Genomic DNA, 18,285 nt, shown 5'->3' on the forward strand with positions numbered 1-18,285 from the left:
TAATATTTAATATTGGTGCCTTATTTTTCAGCTATCGCATTTGCAAAACTAGTTTTGCTCCATTGTTCCATTGCCCAATGTTCAATATTTTTTCTTTTTTCTTTTTCCAATTTCACATCACAGTTACGTTAAATACAGATGCTGTTGTGAAGAACTGATGGGGGCTCAATCCCAATTGCTACTGATGCAGCAGCAATGCAGCCCTGAGGTAAGGGAATATGTTCTTTTCCCTTGATGAGGCCTCTGTGAGTCCTCCCCTTACCACAGGATGCAGAGCATGCCCCATTGGCATGACATGACTGCATCAGTGCTTGAAAGTTGATTGGATTGGACCCTCAGAAAGAAACCAACACTACTGTGTGGAAACAAAACACAAATGTACTTAGACTGTCTGTCTGTCGACTGACCAGTTGATAGAAAGCTATGTGCTTGTGCTCTTACACACTATGTGCAGAAACGTTCATGTACAACCTCAGAGGCACTCGTTGCACACATCCAATAATAAAATTGTCAGAAAGTTAAGTCATGAAGTACAAATTACTTATCCTCTAAAATACCACAAATACTGTGGTATTTCATACAAAGTACTAAAAACACAGTGATATTTCCCCTTTGATTCCTTTGACAAGCCTAGAGAGAAAAATGATACAGTTTTGTAACATAATTGTATTTATACAGCAGGGTGCAATATACAGCAGGGTGTCAAACATGCAGTTGGACTCAGGTCAGTGCATGAATCATCACACATTTTTTCATCAGAGTGAAATGAATGGACTCAACAACATTTTCTGGGATCTCATACATTTGACAAACTCTCTTCTGCCCCCACTTAGAAGCACATACACCAGAAGGATACTCTTTCCCTCTCCACAATCCAGCTGTTTAAAAAAAATGCTACAAGATAGCTGGCATGGGCAGTCTGTTTCTCATCTTGAATCAGCAAGAGCTGTTTTAAATATATTCCATATCTTTTTCTACTACCAGAACCCTAGCTCTGTGGCAAAGCTTCTTAGCAAGTAAGGCATTTTAATGGAAACCAATGAATAGAGAACATTGAGCAGATTTATCAACCTGCATCTCCAGGGGCAGACTCAAGGGCCTGCCAGAACATCGATAGGCCAAGTGCCAATAGTGAGATGCCTAGTGCAGTGCTTTGGTCCAGGCTTCAAACAACCTGGATAGCTGTCAGGAAAAAACTGCTTTTTGGGCCCTCAGTTTCGTTGTGGCTGTACTCTACAGTTTACTTGGCATGATATCTAACCCAGCCCTATCCTTCACTTGATCTAAGCACTTCAAACAGATTTTAGATTTGATCATCAAAAATCAAATTTTTGATGATTTCTCAGTCTCTCTTTTTCTCACCATCCTATGTCCCTCCTTGAGTTAAAAAAAACAAAACAACACCAGGGCATAACCAACAACCCTTGAAAAGAGGAATGTTCCAGATCATAAATTGAGTTATGGGATATAGCTGATGCAATGTGCATGGCTGTATATTTTTAATTCTATGGCCCCCTCCAATCACCAAAGGCATCCTATACTAATTTCTTGGTTCTGTTCAGTCAGTGCTGTGACTCACTGCTGTTTCAAATGTATGAAATATCCCACTACGTCTGAAGATATATGACCATTCACAAACACTATCCTTGAGATATGGCATCAAGATACTCCCAATGCTCAAATGGGCTTTTGAGCCACACAGTGCTTGTTATCTGACTCCCACCAGAGTTCATTCAATTATTAACTTGACAAATGATAGACATCTTTACATTTCCTGAGTAAAAGCCCTTCAACCTCATTGCAGTCTCTCTGTACGTTATGCTTTGCAATGCTTCCTTTGGAATATATTGCTGTTAAAGTGCTTATTGTGTACGCTAATCTTCCCGTTCCATCACTCCTCAAATATTCTCAATTCTGAGAACTGTGGGGTCCATTTTCTAGCAAAGGAAGCCCCATGCCCTCCTGTTGAAATCATATTCTATCATTCTTAAGCAGACATTGCACAGGACTCTAACAACACAGACAGAGTTATGTGGCAATTCCTCACTGGTTTAGAACAAAAGTGAATCAATCTGGTTAAAAAAAAAAGTATAGCCGACAGGCCAATCCTATGCGTGTCTACTCAGAAGTAAGTCCCATTGAGTTCAATGGGACCTATTCAAAAGCAAGTGTGTGTATAGAATTTTAGATTAACGGTCCCAATCCTATGGGTCTGCTATACTGCCAAAACGCTTGTTCTAGCACCACAGAGTGCTTTATGGCAGTCACAAAATGTGACCCATGAGAAATAAGTCAACATGGGGGTGTTCAGAACAGGACAGGGAGGGGTATGTTGAGGCCAGGAAGTGTGTAGTATTGGTGATAGCAGCTCCTACACCCCTTCTTGGCCTCGACCCAACTCACTGGGACTATTTGGACTTGCACCAGCAAAATTACTGGCACAGGTCTGAGTTAACCCATCATGAGAGCAGAGACTCCAGGGCTGCCCCCACAGTAGGATTCAGCACACATTCAGGTGGTGTGGCTGCATTAGCAGGGGGTTAGGATTGAGTTGTAAGGGTGCAATCATAAGCACATTCACCTGGGAGTAAAGACCATTAAACACATTGGGACTTCTGAGCAAACATACATAGAATTGTGCTCCACATTTTTTGGCAAAGGGAAGCAAAACCTATTACAGACAAGCTAAATGGCAGATAACTTACTATTAGCAATAGCTTACATATCACTTTTAATATGTAGCCAGAGAGTCCAGTTACATTCTTGAAGCAAATCAACCTGATCAGTGGCTGGAGACTATGAACTGCTCTGAGCAACTATGTGTAAATAATATATATTTTTAAAATGTCTTCAAGATCTTCTCTGTTTATTTCCTTGCTGACCCCATCATTTTTTTTTAAAGCTGGTGGGTACGACTTTATTTTGTAATAGTCATGCTTATTGTTCTTCAGCAAATGTTTGTAGATCAAGTCTTTAGATAGCTTATAAATTTTCTGGTCCCTATATGAAACCTTGGTTGGACCCAAGTATTTACATTTGTGCTGAAAACTGTATCAAGTATCTGCACCCTATTTCCTTGTTTTCAAGTTCTGATTCATAAAATATCTTACCCTATCACTGCTAGTTTTTCCTGGGACTCTTCAGTAAAGGACTTTGTTGAGGCTTTTTATGATGGCCATGTTTATTCTTCTTCAGCAAAGCTTGTTTTTCTGTTTCACAATTCTAGATGCAAACCTTGGAAAGTCTGCTCAAAAGTAAGTCCCAGAGGGGATAGGATCTGGCATGCACCACTGCCACCAGATCCACCACCTCCCACAACCTCCCTCCCTCCCTGGTTGACCCCTTCCCTTCCCCATTTCGCCTCCCCTGCCCCTGCCTCCCCCACCATCTTACCTTCCTCAGTGGCAGTGGGTGCTCCATCAATGCATGTGAAAGGCTCTAGGCTTCCTGCTGGTGCTTAAGCAGCACAGTACTCAACATGTTGTCTGGCATTTTATAGCCATTGTTTGGCAGTTGCCGCCACTGAAATGTGCATTCCTCTGGCAGTGAGGCCCAATAGGATTGGGCTGACATATAAGTTGCAACTCTTTACACATGTACCTGGGAGAAAATCTCATTGAAATAACTGGGACATCAGAATACACATGCATTGGATTGTACAGATAGTTTATTCAAAGACAGAAAGAAATGACTTTTCGGATCTGACTCAGCTGTCGCATCACTTCAACATAGCACATATCTCTAATATCTTCTGCAAGAAAGCACTACAAAGAAATTTCATTTTTCCATTTAACACATGAAGAATGGATGCTGATAACTGTTGGTATGACTTAGTATTAAAACCACAATAAATTGAATGGCTGAGCATGTGGTTTAGGAGAAATTTCAGTTCAACATACTATTTAGTGAACCTGATAAAGGAGGCAGGTTTATGGTTATGGAGGGGAGAGAAAAACAGTTGATGAGCAATCCAACAAAGAATCCATAAACAGGAATTGTTTGTCATCCCAAGGACCATGAACACGTGTTCACTATTTACTACTAATTATAAGTTTTTAAATACAGGCACTGCTTTTCAACAAAACACCATTAAAACCACTGGAAAGTACAATGCTGGCCTGGATTTCCTTTTCAACAGTTGCTAGGACTTAGATCAGTGATTCTCAAACTTTTTAGAAGCCCTAGCGGCTGCTGCCTGATTATAAATACCAGGGGGTGTGGCTATAATGGTGATTGGGCAACAGTGCTCCCCCCCCCCCAGCAACTTGTTTAACCCTTGATGCACATGTTCTAATCTGTCCTGTCAGTTTCATGAACCACCAAAAATTGGGTCAAAACCCACTGGTGTGTCCTGGACACACAGTTTGAGAACTGCTGACTTAGGTGAAATGCCCCATAATTCCCTCCCTTAATAGGCTACAACACTGGGGACATTTTGGTCTTTTGGAAAGTTATGAAAGGGAGTGAAAGGGAGTGAAGATGGTGGTGAACTTACCAACAACAGCATTGGTACTTCCCAATGGTGCGCAGTTGCCATTTTCCCCCTGTGATTCATAAGGTGAGGACAGGCAGGCAAAACAGATCTCAAGCTGATTGATTTCAGGATAGTTCTGTCATTAGGTAGCATAAAGCACATGCCAGTCAGAGGGATGACAGTGCTTCTGGGCCTCACTTGCCGAACTCTGAAGCAAAAAAAAGGCAATTAGTAGCTGCTAAGCATGGCCAGGTGTATGAAGCAGGCTGTGAAAGCAGGACAGCTTCAGGGCAACTGTCTCCCCCACAGCCCCCAAATTTTAAAGAATGACTGACTAAGCCCACACAGTCCTAATCCTCAGTTAACGTTTAAGAAAGGGAGAAAGAGTGAAGGCCTGATAAAGCATAAGGATGAATGCTGTGCATTTTCACTTGCTGCCTGGAGGAACCATTGAAATATCAGCATAATTGTTATTGTTCCTCTAGAACAGGGGGCCAATGGTTGAATTAGTTATATTGTTCTTCCACTGTGAAAGCTGTGACATTAGTATTAGCAACTGAGGTGGCTTGGAATGATTCCTGTTTGCCTCCAAATGCCTACATTATTGCCAGGTTTTGGCAAAGGAAAGCAATTCTAAGGGAGGCACCTGGCAAGGACTGCGTGAGGCTTTTCACTGCTTCTGTACTGTAACTTTAAACAAGGCCTTCCTGAATAGCAGACAAATACAGCACCCTGCTCGTGTGTTCCCATGGAGATGTTGGTTGCATCTTTGGGTCTACATTTCTTTGCTTTTGAGATGCTCAGAAGAACAAATTGGTCAATGGTTTAATACTCAGACAAGCAAAAAAAAATATATACAGGTGGAGTCTCAGTATCTGTGGGGGATCCAATCTTTTGGACACTTTTAGAAGTGGTGCTCCTCTTATATTTAGCAGAGGAAAAGGAATTTCCTTGTTTATCCCAGCATAGCATCCTTTCCAGTGACTATTTGCTGCTGTCTCTTTTGCATCTTTCTTGTTTCTGAGCCCTTTTTGAGCAGGAACACTTTATTCTCTTTGGTTATGTAAGGGCGCAATCCTAACATGATGTTAGGCTGGCACAAGTGCCTTGCGCTGGTTCAGGAGTGTCCCAAAAGTGCCATAAAGCGATCCAGTGCCACTCTGGAGGCAGTAAGGACAGACTTCCTGCTCCATTGTGGGATCTGGAGAAGGCTCAGCCAGCACAGGGGTCTGGGGAAGGCAGGGAAGAGGTGGGAAGGAGGCAGGTGTTCAGGGGTGGGGGGAAGGTGGGCTATGGGCATTCCTGGGGACAGGCGGGTGGGAAGTGGGAGGCAGGGTCATAATCTGGCTGTTATGCCGGATCCTAACCCTGTTCCCGGACAGCCTGAGCCAGCCCTGGGCTGCTTGGATTTGCACTACCTTTGGAGGAGACACAGATTGAAGTAGCCCCATTGAGGCAGCAGTGGCTCTCTCCGGGGTAAGGGGAAGTGATTCTTCTTGCCCTGGTCTGAGCCACTAAGCGCCCTAACCTTGCGCTGGACACAGCGCAGGCCCACTGGCCTACCTGTTCCAGCAAGTTAGGATTGCACTGCACACCACTTTGTGATCTTCTTTGCTGAAAAAGTATTGTATAAATGTTCATGATGATGATGATGTGTGTATTTAGATGTAGACCTGAATTATTCCACAAGAGGATTGATGCAGAGAGAAGTGGGACCCGTCTGAGGTTTCCCCACATGTGAACCACTCCTAGGGATGTTTGATTGTATTTTCAAGTGGAAAGCAACCAGGTCAGAATCCCAATAAGCGACCATTTGTTCAGGCTCTTCTTCAACAACACTTTCATTACATCAGCCACCATATGGGATAAAGTAACAGAAGGATGCTTCTGTCTGAAACTCAACTTGTTTCAAACTAAACTAAACTAAACAGCAACCCAACTTTTAAAAAGGCAACTTTGGCAATTTTGTGGCTGACAACAGCCTCTGGGAGGTCAATGAGAGAAAATGTCCACTCCCCAAGCCAAAGATGTTACTTCTGGCTGCTGCTGTAGCTGTTCAGTTCTATATGGTTTGCCTTATAAGATGGAGATGCAGATGGCCCTGTTGTACAGGACGTGAAACAAAATTGCATGTTTTGAAATAAAAAGACTTCAGGGCATAATATTGTTATCAATTCACAAAGGGTTTTAAAAGAATGTTTTACAAAAAAACCTTTACTCTGCAAGTCTGCCTCAATTTTCAGTTCAGTTACAATTTGCAAGTTATTCCCTTTATCCTTTTACTTCACCATTATTATTATTAATAATGAAAAAACGGTATATAAATACTGTTAACAACAACAACAACAACAACAACAACAACAACAACAACTAGTGGAAAAAGTAAATGTTCCAAATGTAGTCCCCCTTAACTCCTTTCCCTCCCAATTACAAGTGTAAGGTACAGGGATGGGAAAACCCAGAGCAGCTTGATTCAAGTCGAGTCATTGTGTCACCGCCTCCCGCGACTCAACTCAAAAAAGAGTGATAACGGTGACTCTAATGGACTCAAGTCCCCCCACCCTTTAAAAAGCCCGCTGTGGAAAAAAACGGGGCTGCCACTGGAGACTGTGTGTGTCGGAGTTCTCTTTACTCACTCCCCTGATGTCCCTGCCCATCTATCAACAGGGTGGGAGTGGTGGGAGGGATGGCAAGAAAGTTGGGACAGAAGCAGCGAGAGGGAAGGGGGTCACATGCAGCAGCTGGAAGGCTTACCATGTCAATCCGATCCTTGCAGCTCTCCTCAGAAGCAGTCCCTCTGTAGCTTGTCCTTCAATGAGGCTCCTCCTCCCGCCCAAGTAACAACAGAGCCATGCTGTACAGCGTGATTGCTATGAACTCCTTCCCTGCCTTCTCTCTCTTCCTGGGCTGTGTTGCCCCCTTTAAAAAGCCAGACATGGGCAAAACGGGGCTGCTGCTGGGCTCTGTGTATGTGTGGGAGTTCTCTTTACTCACTCCCCTGCAGCCCCCTTCCATCTGTAAACAGGGCAGGAGGGGTGGGAGGGATTGAGTGAGAGCTGGGACAGAAGCAGGAAGAGGGAGGAAGGTCACAAGCAGCAACTGAGAGGTTTACCAGAATGACCCGATCCTTGATAGCCCTATTTAGAAGTAGTCCCACTGCAGCCAGTCATTCAGTAAGGGTGGCCCCTCCTCATCTCCTGCCTTCCCTCAGCCAATGAAAATATTAGAATGTCCATCCTTTGGCCAATGATTATCCATTCCTTCCTTCATGTCAAAGACAGGAAAAGAGAGCCCAGTCCTGCCTCCCCACTCCTGCTCACATTAACCCTTTCCTGCATCCTGGCTAGAACTCCCTGCTGCTCTTCGGTCAGAATTATGGCCCCACAAGTTATGGTCCCAGAATTATGGCCCATACACGCAGACTTGTATGGTCAGCAAGTATGGGGATGAGTGCTGAGTCAGGGGGGGCCCTGACTAGAGTGTTTTTCAGTGTCTTCCACACGTATGACTCACAAGTCGCAGTCACCCAAAATCATGCATTTTCGTGACTTGAGACACCTGACTCAAGTTCCCAACACTGGTAAGGTATTTTTACATTGTAGAAAATCAGATTTATCTAGAAGAGTTCGAAGATAAGGCGGGGGGAAACACATTGTGCTACGGAAGCAAACTGCACCCAGCAAATTACTCATGTACTTCAGAAAGCACAAAGAATGTATCATGTTTTTCACAAGTGTCACATCTCCTGTACCTAAACAATTACTATAAAATGGAACACAGGCACCAATAAAACTAATAAGAAGGATAAGGGAACAAAAACACACAGAAAGATGCAACTGACTTTTCTGTTGAATTTATATAGGAGTTCAGAATACCTGGGTCTCCCTTCACCTGCTTTCTGCTCACAAAAAACCTGAGTAAATTAGGCTGAAAGGAAGAGTGAAAAGCAAGCAGAGATTCAAAGGCAGGTCTCCCCAGGTGTAGTCAGGCACTCTAGCCACTATGCCACATTGTCTCCAAGATACTGAAGCTAGGATCTCCTTCATGCAAAGCATGTGGCCCCTCTCCATGAGTGGTGGTATGTGAGCTCTTTTCATGGCAAGAGAGCAGAGCTGGACAGCCTAGTTCCACTTGCCAGAGCTAGAATGTGAAATTAGCTGTGGAAATGAAATGATGTGCTTGGACTCTTGCTGCAGCTAAAATGAGATTGTATGATTGAGCTCTCCTTTGCTAGGGCCAACACAACAACTACTGTCTGCAAAGGAAAAGCAGAAGCAATGGAACAGAGCAAGGCACATCTGGGTACTTTTCCTCTTGTAATGCAGGTCATGTTACTTTAGTGCTACAGCTCCTCTTAGCCGTTTGGAAAAGCAGATGCAGATCTATAATGTTGTCAAGGGACCCAGGCCAGCTTTCTTGCAGATTCAGTGCAAGCCTTGCCATTGACCTTGGCGAGTTCACTAGGTTCAAGACATATAAGTATGAAATAAAGTACTGTGCTCCGTGAGCAGCTGCTCTAAGCTAGAAAAATGGTGAGCAGAAAGCAGTGCAATTTGAACAGAAGGTCAGAGAACTTTGCTATGCTTGTAAACTTATATAAGAATGTTATCTGAAAGGAGTTGCTACCAGACTCATAATCTGTTCCTCTCCTGCTCACTGGAACAAAAAATTGTGGTCAGTTGAATGACTGCTAAGCAAATTATTCAAATTTATCATTTCAAAGTGAAATCAGTATCATGCTGAGACTCTCAGCCTGATCTTGAGAGACATCTTTCTCTTCCAGTACTCTTGAAATGAAAGGAGTCTTCTAAAATGTTTTCCAGTAAAGGGTCCTTTGCAGCAGCAGAGCCAATTAAGAACATAAGAACAACCCCACTGTATCAGGCCATAGGCCCATCTAGTCCAGCTTCCTGTATCTCACAGCAGCCCACCAAATGCCCCAAGGAGCACACCAGATAACAAGAGACCTCATCCTGGTGCGCTCCCTTGCATCTGGCATTCTGACATAGCCCATTTCTAAAATCAGGAGGTTGCACATACGCATCATGGCTTGTAAGCTGTAATGGATTTTTCCTCCAGAAACTTGTCCAATCCCCTTTTAAATGCATCCAGGCCAGATGCCATCACCACATCCTGAGCCAAATCTGAGCCAATGTTTGAAAAGTCGCAGACAGGCTAAAGACTCCACTTTATGTTGCCCGGCTTCCTGGCATAAGACAGCGTACGGTACGCATTGTGGTACTGCAACGATTTTATAAAGGAAGAGAGACTGAATCCTCTCGACCATAATGCAGAAGGCCAAAATCCAATTGGGGATTCCATATAAAAGCTGTGCTACTACCTTCGCGTTGAATGTCTGGAGTGCTGCAGGAATGAAGGAATTCCCCCAAGCATAAAAGAATTGACAAATAGCTTCGGCTGTAATATTACTTTTTTGGATTGCTGATTGTCAGTTTGTTGTCCATGAATGCCTGTAATGAAACAAGACTCCTAGATATTTAAACATTTTAACTTGTTGGATAACATGACCTTCAAAGATCCATGTTGTCGGTTTCCAAGAGTGGCCAAAAACTACTATTTTCAATTTGTCGAAGTTAAGTCTCAGCTTATTTTGTTTAAAATATTTTAAACACATCATTATTAGTCATTTTAAACCAATTTTTGTATGTGCTAATAAAAGCATATCATCCACATATAGTAGTAGAGGCAGAGCTAATTGACCAATTTTGGGTGGATGGGCGTCTATTGTACGTGAAAATTATAATTTATAAAAATGCACCCTTGGAATAAAAACATAACACTGATTTCTGCACTTCTAACTTTGGAAAACACTGAAATCTATGAAAAAATAAAACAGTTTTCACCCACCTCTATTCATGAACAATTAGTTATATGTGCCTTGCTTCTGTCACCTGATCACATAGAACTTCAGGTGTGGCTAGACAACAGATACCTTGACTGTCTCCATTGACTACCTAGGCTGCTGTCCCCCTGGACAACACTGGAGAGCCTGTCACTTCTGCTTCCACCTGGCTCCAGCTCTCCAGGCAGGGGGGACGCAGGTAAGCCAGAATGAGAAGAGGAGGTTCTGCCTTGCTAGGCCATGAACATTGCTTTCTGTTCTCAGCTTGGAGCTGAGGTGACTGAAGAAGAAAGTTGAAAGATGAGACAGTCAATCATCTGGTCAGTGCCTTCATTAAGATCACCCAAATTGACTTTAAAGCTGCCATCCTATCCAAACTTACCTGAGAGTAAGCCCCACTGACTATTAATGGAACTTACTTCTGAGTAGACATGCTTAGGATTGGGCCCTAAAGAATGTAATAATAGAGTTGCAGCCAGTGGTGTAGCTAAGCTAGGGCCAGGGTGGTACATTCCCCCCCCCCCAAGGCAGAGTGGTGGTTTTCCACCACATCTGCTGGGGGGGGTGACAGCTCTTACCTGAGGTGTGCGGCAAATGCCACAAAATCAATTCTCCCGCCTTCCCTTGTTCCTGTATGGCTCCAAATGGAACTGTTTCTGGAGCCAGGGTCACACATGTGCAGGGAAGGGGATGACTGTCGTTGCATCACCAGCCCCAGGGCATCAGCCAGCCCACACTGGAATCTTTGCAAACAATACAATTTACCTTCACACTGAACTTCCTGGATTCATACACCTGATAAAATCACTGAGAACTACCAAGCAAAGATTCTCTGGGACTTCAGATTACAGACAGGTAAACCTGTATAATACAGTATGCAGATATAACAGTAATTGACAAAAAGAAAAATCTAGTTTGGATTATTGATATTGCAAATCCCATGTGGTAGAACTGAAGATAAAGAACATGAGAAGTAATGGTGTCGCTAGGGAGGTGCGGGCCATACCCGGTGATGTGCAAAGGGGGGGTGACGCGCTAAAATCGTGGTGGTTAGGAATAATACCATCATGTTATATACTGTTGGATGTGGAATTTCCATTTGAATGCAATGAAAAAACTGGACTGAAATATCTCCTTTCTATCAAAAGTTATTGGCAAAAAACTGGGGAAAAAATGCATGGAGCCCTATGGAAAGTGAAACTGAGCTATAGAGTGCATTTACTCACAAGTAGGCGAACTTGCCTTAGTCTGTTGGAAAGGGCAGGCTGAAAGGAAACCAACAACACCAGAATGGTCCTGGTCCAATTAATGTAGCCCCAAAAAAACACCCGAAAAGGAGGTCCCTGTCTCCAAACTGAAAAATGTATTAAGCCCTATGGAAAGTGAAACTATGCCTCCACTTTGCTTTTGCAGCTGCAAATGGCTCTGAAGGTGAGGGGGAGGGGCTGCTTTATATAGACATTCAGGCACCTGAGAAACTTAACATTCCCCCCCTCCCTTGGGAACCCTATTGAACATATGAAGAAGGCTAGCTTTCTGTCAGACATAAAACTCATCAGAATTCAAAAGTCAAAGATATCTCCCTGTTAGCACTCACTGCCTGATTGTAGCTGCTTAGCTTCTCAGTGATGCACCAGAGCAACTCATCCAGTCATGTGATGTCAAAGTAGATTAGGTATGTCCTGCTAGATGCCACAACACATAAACCCATGGGTTTTGAAGGTGCTATTTTTAAAACAAACATCAGATCTCGTATCTATTATTTCACAGCATGCCCACTTTTCTTTCTGTGTTTAGGAATAATTACCTACAGTTTGTAATACATTACCTAATTAGCTCCAAAGTTCTGATATCAAACATGGATTTTTGCATAGGGCATATTGGAAGCGAACATGCCTTAGAGTTAACATTCTTTTGGTTTTCTTTTTGAGGTAGGCCAAAGATCATACCTGCCATGTGGCTTGTTGCAAAAAGTTGAATCAGAAACACCTTTTTATTAATGCACAGTATATGTTTAACTCAAGAACCTGCTCTCTGAAAAGGTACACAGACATTAACGTCTGTTTCTAAAATGTCACACTGCCCCCTAGAGCTTGAGTAGGAGAAGCAGCAAAGAACCAAGACTGTATTGGTTGGCTTGTGATGAGCTGACAGCACAGTAAGAGTCCAGTCCTGCAATGACCAAATGTAAGATATGGAATGAGGTTGTCCACTGACTCACTCTGTACTGAAGGCATATATCTGGCTGGCAGCTTCCTCCAGAAATGCAGCCTCAGGGGAATGAAGAAGATGTGCTACAAGGATTAAACATGTCTACTTTTGGGTGAATGATGAGCAGAAGGGAATGAAATAGATGACTGCAAGTATGGGAAAGCAATAAACTCAAAGGACAGCAGGAATTATTTTAGGTGCCACTGAGGATACTGGCTTATATTAGACAAGGAAAGACTGAGAAGCATTTCCCTACAGTTAGCATTATTGGACCTCTTGCTGTCCAAAGAGGAATGGCCACACTTTGCAGGAATCATATCCTACTCTAACAGGGCATGGACATTTTAACGCTTGCATGTAACTCTTTGGCTTTCTGCTGCAGTAAGCTAACAAGTTTGTGGTTCCATAGAGCTGCAGTATCCGCAAAGTGCATTTGGCATTTCTCAGCCCTTCAGAGATTCCAAGAGACCCATTTTTCATTCCAGATTCATTTTAAACTAATGCCAGCTGACTGCCAGCTGAATACCAGAGGAATGATTGCTTATTTTAACAAAAAAAGCATCTTTATAACTGACATTGAGATGTGTGGCAGTTAGGGTGTGTGTGTATCTTACTAAGGTGACCTGAATGCATTAATGTGTTCCTTCGTAACACCATGTACAAGGTTTACAAAGTATTTTGATATTTTTTATCTAGTTTTTATCTTTTTTTTTTTTGTCTAGGCTTTGGACATGGCATTTGTCTGAGAAAATTATCAGTGCTATTTCAGAGACACTCTTACTGACATTGTGTGGAAGCAGCTAAGAATTGTTGGCATAGCTCCTTTGCAGTTGGTAAAAAGACATTTATACTGTATACTTTTCAAGAGAGCAAACTGCAAAGTTGGCAACAGAATTTGTATCTGCAGTTGCATCATGCAGGCAACTGGTCATCTGCAAGCTTTCTTTGAGACTGGTCATTATTGTCTCCAGTTGGATCATGGATTTCAGATAAAGCATTTCAGACAAAGCAATGTCAATGCCTGGCACCAATCCTGAAGAACAGCAATACAACAAAATCACTTGTTAAATGACCTCACAGGAGGGCAGGCGTCAGTTGTCCAAAGTAGATGGGCTGGCTGACCCGAGTGGAGATGTTCCATGGGCTGTTCTTTCTTGCTCCTGGTTGTTCCTTCTCACCTTGCCTTGGAAGAAATAGAGGAGCAGGAGCTTGATGGCAACGTGAATTTCCTGCTTCTGTGTTTTCCTGATGGCCATGCCTTCCTTCTGCTGCCTGCTAGGGAAGAGCATCAGGCCAGTGTTTAGCCCTGGAAATTACCACGCAGATGGGCAGACTTAAGCTGACTTACTCATACTTTCAGGGCCTCCCTGCCCTGGTGAAAGCCCAGCGGCCACTCTGGGGCTACCCAGGCCTGCACCAGAAAATCACTGGCACAGACCTGAGCAACCCTGTGTCAGTGAATTGGGCCTGGAAGGGGATGTGGGATCTGGTACAAACCTCTGCTGCTGTTCCCACCCCCACCCAGGCCTGGTCAACTCACCCCAACCCCCCAAAGGCTGCCCCCCAACCACCCTCCAAAGGCCTTGTAAGGCCCTGGGAGAGCCAAAAGGAAAAATCACTTCTGGCTTCTCAGGGAAACTGGAAGTGATGCTTTTGTCCCTAAGAAGGCCTTTAGAGGGCTGGGGAGGCCTCCAGAAGGGAGGCATCGGGCGAGACCAGTGGGAGGAGCCAGCCAGTGGGGGGGGGGTACAGCAGCTTGTGTTCGTGGCCCTAGGCAGCACCGGGACAAGGATCACCACTGTGATATTCGTAAATGTAATGTTGAAATAGGAGGAACAAGACTGATACCTGCAGAACACCAGAAGGAAGACAAGTGAACCATTAAGGACTTCATACATTTGTTAAACTGAAATAACTGTGTGAATATGGGCTGGGAAAGAAAAGCACATATGTAACTACATTATTCATTAATGATTATAGCACCAACAGCTATACAAGCTACCAACTCCCACAAAAAAATGAATTAGTGCAGCGCAATCCTAGCTTGCTCTGGAACAGGCAGGCCAGGAGGCCTGCACTGTATCCGGTGCAAGATAGGGGCCCAAAGTGGCTCAGCCGGAGGCAAGGGGAAACTCTTCCCCTTACCTCCAAGTAAGCCACCTCAGCCTCAATGGGTCTCCTCGGACTTGCACAACCTCAGGAGATGGCATAAATTCAAGGAGAGCTGCTTGGGGAATGGGGTTGGGATCCGGCATAACAGCCAGATCACAGCCCTGCCTCCCACTCCCCGCTAGCCTGTCCCTGGAACTGCCCTCTGCTTGCCCTCCCCCCACCCCAGAATGCCTCCCTCCAGCCTCCTCCCCATCCACTCCAGAGCCTTGCATCAACCAAGCTTGGCCGATGCAACCTTCCGCATCAGAGTTGGTGTGGAGGCTGGATTCAGCCTCTGTGGGCCAGTGCGAATCCCTCGCCGGCCCAGCCGACTCTAGAGGAGGCGCAAACGTGCTTTAAGGCACATTTGTGACCCTCTTGGGCCTTGTGCCAGCCCAAGGTGCAGTCAGGATTGTGCCCTAAGTGTGTTTACATATATGCTAATAAAGAATATTTGGGTAGACTCCTAGGTTGATGTAAAGGTTGATGTAAATCCCTACGGGGATTTAAATAGCCTGCCTATGTAAACCGCCTTGAATAAAGTCTGAGGAGAAATCTGACGACCAAGAAAGGCGGTATATGAATATCTTTATAAAATACCTTTATATAAATACCTTTATATATAAAGGTTGGACATTTGAAATCTGTTTTGGTTAAAGGAATATTTATCTTCAGGAAATGCATGACCAGGATTACAACCATGCACAGAAACTAGGAATGCTTTTTTTAGTGTAAGGATTAGTGGATTTCAAAATCATTTAAGAAGCAAGGCTGTTCATGAACAAAAGATTGCTCGTGAAACTGGAGCCTACTTACTCATATGTTCCTGCCCGCTGAATTTGCATGTAGATTATGTGTTTTTGACTAATTTTCTTAATGACCAACAATCAGAGCATCACCTGAAAATTCCCTCTGCCCCACACAAAACGCATCTGGGGCCTTTTCCTCATTTGTCCTTATCATTATATTTTTAATGTCCTTTAATAAATGTCTGTAAGTTCAAAAACACTGGAACTTGCACTTTGTTGTCTTACTAATGATTTACTTGTGGCTCTCGTTGTGTAAGAATGCTTCCATGTGATGTTTCCCTCATTTTCGTATCATAGCATTGGTTAACATGTTGTATTTCCTCACAGAATGAGGTATCGCCAGGTAGTGCTGTACATTTTGAAGGGGCTGGTGCTCATGTATTGAAGCCCCAATTAATGTGATAGTAGAACCTAGATACTAGTGCAAAGGAGGTTACGATAGAAACAAAGACGAGGAATCAGGTGAAGGTGTCTACATTTGGAAATGTTGCTTCAGTAATGACAGACTTCAGGAGGCAATCCTGTGCAGTTATGCTGCTTTAATCTTAACCCATTTCTGCCCAGCCCACAGGCATTCACATTTGATCTCTGTTGCATATACACAGCGTTGAAGCAGAAATCATTACACTGAAATGGCTTGATGATGAGAGGGTTGTGCCTATCAAATAAACATTAGTACTGCCACCACAATAGATGCAGTTTTTCTTTTCAGTTTTGCAAAAGGGTCAGTTACTTTCAGAAAAACTATTTTTGGATTATGTGTTAATGCTTTATGCAGTTTTAGGGAGTACATTGTTCCTAAAATCATGAAAATATAATATAGTCATAAAGAAAATTAGAAATAAACTGGAATCTTGAGTACTCTACCACAAAAAAGCCACATAGGATGATCCCATTCAAAAGCTAGATGTGTTTTTCCAATTATTTTTTGTTTCAGTTCAGTCTCTAAAATTCTTAGACTACAATCCTATCCACACTTTCCGGGGAGTAAGCCCCATTGACTATAATTGGACTTACTTCCCAGTAGACATGCATAGGATTGAGCTCCTAGAAGGATAGTCTATTCCAGGGCATGCTTTTTAGGACAAATGTAACATGTGCACACAGAGGAAATCAACCACATATGCAAAAATCGCTTTTATTTATTTAAAAGATGTGTATACCACCTTTCCTATGCTGAAGGCATAAAAAAAATTAAAATACAACATTATTTGCAAAAATAAAGCTTCTCTTAAATGATTGTTCATCTGAGGTAATGGAGGCTGTCTCAAAGTTTGTGTTGGAGGTGATAAACAAACAAAGTTATGGTACAGTATGTTGACCATGACCCAGCCACAACCAGCACAATTATGGTAGTACTTTAAAATTCCTTGGTAGTTTGGAAATAGCTAGCTAAACTTAATGTAAATTGTTAGGCAACATACAATAGATATTTTAGGTTTTTGGCTTAATTTTAGGTTTTAGGCTTATTGTACCCTTTTCCTGCTATTTTATGTTTTGCTGTTATTAAGGATAACTTTTTAGGCTTTATTTAACCCTGTCACCTGTCAGAGTTGTAAGAGACTATTACCTTTCCAGCAATTCTTTTCGCTGGGTTGTTGTTTTTCGGATGTATGCCAATAAAGGTTATTCTGATTCTGGAAAACATGGCGCTTATTCAGGGTGAGTTTATAAGAAAATCTTCTCTTTTCTATCTTGATGGCCCCTCGGTTACTTATCCATGGATCCAGGTGGATGCTTCAATTGTTCTGCATTCTGCCAAGGATGCAGCAAATTACAACTGTTGATTAAATTTACCTATGGAGTTGGGGAGAGGCGCTAGAGTCAGGGGCTCTCCTTCTGTGGCACAAGCGACTTTGCTTAATCGAAGTCAAGAAGCTCCCGGGATGTGGATTAATAATTGTACCAACATGCCTTACAAGCAGAGTCTCACCCATAATAACTGAGAGCATTTGTGTGACCAGTGGTTCTGTGCTGCTTTCTGTATTTCTCTCTTTCAAAATGACCCTACCACTCTGAACAGGATGGGTATATCCTCATTCAAGATTGCAGAGCACTGGGAATGTTCTATGTGGCTGAGAAACTTAAAATGTTGGTAGGATTCCTAAAATGAGGGCTAGACTTGATGCTGCCATGGTGTGTGACTGCATTTGGGGAAATGTTACAGATCTGTACTTTTAACAGGCTACTCTGTATATGCTTTTAACAATGACAATCAATGTAGCTTACTCCTGTGTAAGTGTGGATAGCATTGCAGCCTACGATCATTAAAAATTTTCCTGCTTGATGATGTCACTTCTGCTCATGGCATCACTTCTGGTGGGTTCTGACAGATTCTTATTCTAAAAAGTGGGTCCCAGTGCTAAAAGTTTGAAAACCACTGGTCTAGATTGACACTTATGCAATGTTTAATGGCTCAGGATCTAACATCTAAAATAAACACAAGTCAACCTCCCTTTCCACCACTTCACCCTGATTTCTCCTGAGATGTATTGTGGGTGCCTTATATATATCATAAATTTAGCACTGGTAGAGTGAAATGACCATTTCACACCACCATTACCATAGCTATCACTAACCAGCCCCTGAATCTATCTGCATATCTTTCTGTCCTCAGGTAGGAAGAACCTCAGCTAGAAACTTAGTCTTTGGGAGTGAACTTGGCTGAAAAGAGCAATTGTAATATATGACACAATATACGACTTATGCTAGGCATAGCAAATTTTCTAAATGCTTATCTTGGCAATTAACAGCCTGTTTCATCTCATGGTACACTA

Source organism: Tiliqua scincoides, chromosome 2, assembly GCF_035046505.1.
Source record: "Tiliqua scincoides isolate rTilSci1 chromosome 2, rTilSci1.hap2, whole genome shotgun sequence".
In the NCBI taxonomy this organism is placed as follows: Eukaryota; Metazoa; Chordata; class Lepidosauria; order Squamata; family Scincidae; genus Tiliqua; species Tiliqua scincoides.